Source organism: Lepus europaeus, chromosome 1 (genome assembly GCF_033115175.1).
Source record: "Lepus europaeus isolate LE1 chromosome 1, mLepTim1.pri, whole genome shotgun sequence".
Classification (NCBI taxonomy): Eukaryota; Metazoa; Chordata; class Mammalia; order Lagomorpha; family Leporidae; genus Lepus; species Lepus europaeus.
The window spans coordinates 66,817,902-66,823,901 of NC_084827.1; the positions used below are offsets into that span (position 1 = coordinate 66,817,902).

The window sequence follows — 6,000 nt, forward strand, 5'->3', positions numbered from 1 at the left end:
TCTTAACTACAAGGAGTGCAACTGACTCTTATTCAAGCCAGAGACTCACTGTTTTCAGAATTGAAATAGTTGAATTACTTCTCAAGAATCCAATTCACACCAATTCAAATCCAATAATTATTGAACCTCTTTTAGGGGGACAGTAATGAATTTCGCTCATTTCTGAAAAGAACGTTTTTTCAAAATGAAAGGCAAAAAGATGGAGAGAGAAAGAGACAGAGATCTTTCATCTGCTGGTTCAATCCTCAAATGCCCACAATAGCCAAGGGTGGGTCTTTTTGAAGGCAGGAGCTGGGAATCCAATTTGGGTTTCCCAGCTACTTGATCCATCACCTGCTGCTATTAGCAGGAAGCTGGAGTTGGAAGCAGAGTCGGGACTCAAATCCAGGTACTCAAATGCAGGCATCCCCAATTTTTTTTTAAGCAAACCATCACAAATAGGACATTTTATTTGTCACTATTAAAGTCTAAATTTTAAACAAATTCTTGGACGGGTGGTTCATGGCCATCAGCTCATTCGACCTTAGCACCTGTCTCATCCCCAGTGGCTTTTCCAGAACAACTACCTTCTCCGTGAAGCTCCATGAGTGTTCCCAATTCAAACCTGGGCTTCTTCAGCATCTTCACTTTTCTAGCGAAGACATCATGGAGAGGATAAATAGATTGGCAAGCCTTCTCTATGTCTTTTCCAATGCTGTCTGGGATCAATTTATTGACTACCTCTTTCAAGTCATTTGTTTGCACCTCCCATGTCATGATTTCCATCATCTTCTTCCGGATCTGGTGGACATGCTAGTGCTGAGCATAGGAAGTCTTCCGTATCTGACTGTTGCATTTTTTTGTAAAACCAACACAGAACAGATGAAGCAAATAGCCATCGGTAGTCTTGTCAATCATGCTCTGCCGTTTTTTGACCATGGAGCACATTTTGTCACGGGTAAGATCCATGCTGTGGAAGTTAGTCAGGCAGTTTTTGCCCTGAACATCCTCAGTAATCAGTTTGAATTTTCTTAAATGCAACTTCATCGTTCTGCTGGTCAACAAGACTCACTTCAAAAACACGACCCTTGAGACCATCAGACACAATTTTGGTTCCTTTGGTTCTCGTGACCAGTGTTTTCCCAATATTTCGTATGTTGAACATAGCAGGTGCTTTCACATCATATCAATCTTTCTTAGAAAATGGGTCCACCACTTTCTTCTTGGCTCCCTTTTTGCTGCCTTTCGTAAGGCGTTTGTTCTTGCTGACCACCATGGTGATGCTCAGAGAGCCAAAAGGGTGGAAGTCCCCAAATGTTTTAACTTCTGCACCAAGGAACATTTTTTAAGGCAAATAGCAATAAGCAAGCAAAAAACCCTGAACACATAAACTTTTTAGACTGACCTGTGTTTGAGCGCCCTTTCAATGTTTGGTCTTTCCCACCTTGGAGGGGCTAATGACAGGCAGAAACCATGAACTACGGAGGCGGCTGAAGAGGCAAGTCAGAGTTACAGAGAGAGAAGAGAGAGAGAGAGAGAGAGACAGAGAGAGAGAGAGAGAGAGAGAAAGAAACAGAGAGAGAATCTTCCATTTCTCCAAGTGGCACAAATGCAGGGCTGGGCCATGCTGAAGCTAGGTGCCAGGAGCTTCATCTGAGTCTCCCACGTGGACTGCAGGAGCCCAAGCACTTGAGCCATCTTCTTCTGCCTTTTCCAGGCCATTATCAGGGAGCTGGATCAGAAGTAGAGCAGCTGAGACAGGAGTCAGTGCACATATGGGATGCCAGTGTCGGAGATATTAGCTTTACCTGCTACACTACAATGCTGGCCCCGAGACACATTTTTAAAGGAGGAGTAAAGATCACCCCAGGAAAGGGTCAGCAGCTGGAAGGGGTCTCAACGCCAAACATTCCCTGACCCCTTAAGCAGGAGCAATGGTGACAGCAGATGTGTCCTCAAAGGACAGGTTCGAAGGTGTAATTTTGGCTGTGGTCTGGCACCCCCCACCCCTGATCTTTTCCAAGGCCTGTCGTAGCAGTCTTACTGGCATCCCAATAGTCTTTCAGGAATTTCCTTCTCAGCTGAAATCAGCCATCCATCCACTTCTGTTGCTTGCAACATATCAAAGATTGCTACACAGAGCAAGAGATTCCATAGCAACTCACACCCAAAGGAGGCCCTGTTGTGAACAGCTGCTCCTGACCCTAGGTATCCATCTTCCCAAGAATGGCACAGCTGGTAGGGAGAACAGACTACCAACTGGTTGGATTCATGCAGAGGGGAGAGACCTGGGACTGAGAGTCTTTGACAATGCCTCATCCATCCCCTCCCTTGCAGGGAGATTCTGAGTGCTCCTAACTCTGCCCCTGCGTCCACTGAAACATTTTTGAGTGGAGGTACTATGTAAAAGTAACCCAGCTTGATCCCTCCTGTCATTTGATTTGACTCTTTGTGCTGCCTCCTGAACAAGGCTGAGATCTGGGAACTCAGGAGTCCGAGATGGGTACTGAGAGTGGTGAAACTGTCAACAACAAAAATGCCTGGAGTTGCGCTATTAGCAGTCTGTAAAATTCCCAAGCTATTATTATCTCTCCTGTTGTGTCATTTCTGATCACAGACAGGAGTTTACTGAGAGGATTGTGCAAACTGGATACAAATAAGAAAGGGAAGCAAAGTCCTGATGCAGAGATTTTTAAGTGCTGGGTGGAAAGGAGATAAAGAAATCACATTTCCGCAAACTCACTTCCAACGTGGTGGATTTTATAAACTCACTTCCCCAGGCAGCTGAAGGGAACAGCTATGTTTCAGTACCCACCATGGGCCAAGCATAATCGAGCATTTATACAGGTTAATCCATCCATAGCTGTCCACTTTATGTAAATATAGTTGATTTCTTTTTTTAAAAAAGATTTATTTATTTATTTAAAAGTCAGAGTTACATAGAGAGAGAAGGACAGGCAGAGAGAGAGAGAGAGAGAGAGAGAGAGAGGTCTTCCATCCTCTGGTTCACTCCCCAGTTGGCTGCAACCACCATAGCTGTGCCAATCCGAAGCCAGGAACTAGGAGATCCTTCCAGGTCTCCTATGCACAGGTGCAGGGGCCCAAGGACTTGGGCCATCTTTTACTGCTTTCCCAGGCCATAGCAGAGAGCTGGATTGGAAGGGGAGCAGCCAGAATGTGAACCAGCGCCCATGTGAGATGCCAGCATTGCAGGCAGCAGCTTTACCCACTATGCCACAGCACCAGCCCTCTTTCTCCCTTCCTTCCCCTCCCCTCCCCTCCCCTCCCCTCTCCTCTCCTCTCCTCTCCTCTCCTCTCCTCTCCTCTCCTCTCCTCTCCTCTCCTCTCTCTCCTTTTTTATAGATGAAAAACTGAAACTACTGAAGGACACCTGTCCAAGGTCACCCAGCAGGTACATCTGACCCCAGAGCTCTGGATGTCATCGAACACTGAAGAAGAGGAGCCTAAGTTATAGAAATAGTACATAAGGGTACTTCAAGGGACTGTTGCTAAGCCTCCACCTGTGGCACTAGCATCCCATATGGGCGCTGGTTCTAGTCCTGGCTGTTCCACTTCTGATCTACCTCTCTGCTATGGCCTGGGAAAGCAGTGGAGGATGGCTCAGGTCCTTGGGCCCTTTCACTGGAATGGGAGACCTGGAAGAAGCTCTTGTCTTGGGATAGGCCAAGCTCCAGCTGTTGTGGCCATTTGGGGGAGTGAACCAGCAGATGGAAGACCTTACTGTCTGTCTCTCCCTCTCTGTGTCTGTCACTGTACCTCTCAAATAAATAAATATTTTTTTAAAAGGACACTTCAAAAAAGTTAGCAGGAAACAGAATTAGAAAATAAGTTTGTTGTGGGAAATATTTGAAACCCATGCATAGTTTTTCACAGTATGTATTTTCCATGAACTTTTTGAAGATTCCACATCTTCAGGGTTTCCGCCTGAGGCAGAAGAGTTGACTCCATCCTCTGAAGGACAGAGCAAGCCTGCAGCGAGACTGGGAATTTTGCAGCACAAAGTCAGCTCGCCAAATCCATGGGCTCCGCATTGGTGGATTCAACCAACCCCAGGCTAAAAAAACTGTTTTTAAGCTGCATTTGTACTGAACACACACAGACTTTTCTCATCATTATTCCCTGGACAGTATAGTATTTACACAGCATTTACATTGGATTAGGTATTATAAGTAACCTAGAGATGATTTTAAAACTGTAGGAGAGTGAATGCAGGTTATGCACAAATAGGATGCTTTTCTACAGAGCAGACTTGAACAGCTGAGGGTTTTGGTATCTGTGGGTGTCCTGGAGCCAATCCTCCACGGATATTGGATGTCAACTGTATACCTCTGATGTGCCACCTATTCTGTGTTGTTTTTATTTTTTCACCCAAATACAGTAAATTTTAAGATAATCACAGATCATTAACACTATAGTAGTATAACATTCTTAACCATTTTTTGACAAAAGTATAAAAGTTTTACAAAATTATATTTGGAGCAATACTGATATATGCAGACACTTCTTCCTTTTTTCCTTCTTTATTTTTTTAAAATTTTAGCTTCCACATACAAGGGAGAACATGCAGTATTTGTCTGAGTCTGGCTTATTTCACTCAACATGGTGTCCTGCAGTTGCATCCATTTTGCTGCACATGGTAGAATTTCATTCTTTTTTTTTTAATAGCTGAGTAATATTCCATTGTGTATATATACCACATTTTCTTTATCCATTCATCTGATGATGGACACCTTGGTAGGTTCCAAATTTTGGCCATTGTGAACAGTGCTGCTATAAACATGGTGGTGCAGGCATCTCTCTGATTCATTGTGTTCAAGTTTTTCCTATGTATCCCCAGTAAGAGGGATTGCTAGATCATATGACAAGTCTATTTCTAATAGTTAATACATATCCACACCGGTTACCACAATGGATGCACTCATTTATATTCCCACCAACACTGTATGAGTATTCCCCTTTCTCTACATCTTCCCCAGTGTTTGTTACTCTCTGTGTTTTGGATCTTAGCCATTGTGAGAGGGGTGAAGTGATACCTCAGTGTGGTTTTGATTTCCATTTCCCTGATGGCTAGTGATGTTGAGTACATTTTCATATATTTGTTGTCCATTTGTATTTCTCCTTTTGAGAACTGTCTATTGAAGTCCTTTGCCCATCCCTCAACTGGATTGAGTTTTTTATTCTTCACTTTTTTTAAGTTGCTGATATATTAGGGACATTAACCCTTTGTGAGATAGGTGGCTTGCGAATTTTTTTTCCGTTGTGTTGGATGTCTCTTCACTCTGTTGATCATTTCCTTTACTGTGCAAAGGCTTCTGGGTTTGATGTAGTCATATTTGTTTAGTTTTGTGTTTGTTGCCTATGTTTGGGGGGGGGGTCCTCTCCAATGTCTTGAAGTGTTTCTCTGACATTTTCTTCCAGCAACGTCGTAGCCTCAGGTCTTAAATTTAGGTTTTGGCCGGCACCGTGGCTTAACAGGCTAATCCTCCGCCTTGCGGCGCCGACACACCGGGTTCTAGTCCTGGTTGGGGCGCTGGATTCTATCCCGGTTGCCCCTCTTCCAGGCCAGCTCTCTGCTATGGCCCGGGAAGGCAGTGGAGGATGGCCCAAGTCCTTGGGCCCTGCACCCGCATGGGAGACCAGGAGAAGCACCTGGCTCCTGGCTTCGGATCAGCATAATGCGCCGGCCATAGCGGCCATTGGAGGGCGAACCAATGGCAAAAAGGAAGATCTTTCTCTCTGTCTCTCTCTCTCACTGTCCACTCTGCCTGTCAAAAAAAAAAAAATTAGGTTTTAATTCATCTTGAGTTGATTTTTGTCTATGGTGAGAGATATTAATCTAATTTCATTCTTCTACATATATGCATCCAGTTTTGCCAGCACCATTGTTGAAGAGATTATCCTCACTCCACTGTATGGTCTGAGCCTTTTCGTCAAAAATCAATTGGATGTCTGTGTGGGGATGAATTTCTGGGTTCTCTGTTCTGTTCCATGAATCTATGT

The 6,000-nt window shown here is 44.3% G+C and overlaps 1 pseudogene; it reads right to left on the reverse strand.

The window, feature by feature from the left end:
* Positions 1 to 474: 474 nt before the first annotated feature.
* Positions 475 to 1,255, reverse strand: LOC133765651 (small ribosomal subunit protein eS1-like; annotated as a pseudogene).
* Between the last annotated feature and the right edge of the window lie 4,745 nt (positions 1,256 to 6,000).